This window comes from Plasmopara halstedii (genome assembly GCF_900000015.1).
Source record: "Plasmopara halstedii genome assembly, contig: Scaffold_3111, whole genome shotgun sequence".
Lineage (NCBI taxonomy): Eukaryota > Oomycota > Peronosporomycetes > Peronosporales > Peronosporaceae > Plasmopara > Plasmopara halstedii.
Genome location: NW_020190014.1, coordinates 182,817 through 183,281, shown reverse-complemented (window position 1 = coordinate 183,281; position 465 = coordinate 182,817).

Here is a 465-nt window from a genome sequence, read left to right as displayed (position 1 = left end):
TATTCACCTCAGGAAATGCTCTTTGCTTTGTGTCCCCTTCTTTGTCAGCCCGGATCCATACTGTCTGATATAATTTCGAGCTTTCCGTGGTTAAGAGATTTACGGGGAGTGGTACAATCTCACCAGGCTCCAGTTTACGCTCATCCTCCTGGGTATCAATTTCTAATGAAGTATTGGACATATTGATGGGCCAATTTGGATCTATCCTTGAAGGCTCGAAGCGAGCGCAAACTAAAATACTATTTTGAGTGACAATGGGCAAATTCTCTGTAAACATCACCTCTACGTGTATGGAGGTACCACAGTAGGAGCGTGACATGTGCTCCGGACAACAATGCGGGAAACATCGTAACAGCTAATACCAAGTCAGGGTACGCATTAGTCAAAGTCACCTTATTCTCACTGAGCCTAATTACTTGAGCAAAAACCTAAAGAAAATGAGTCATCCTAAAAGAAGTAACGACC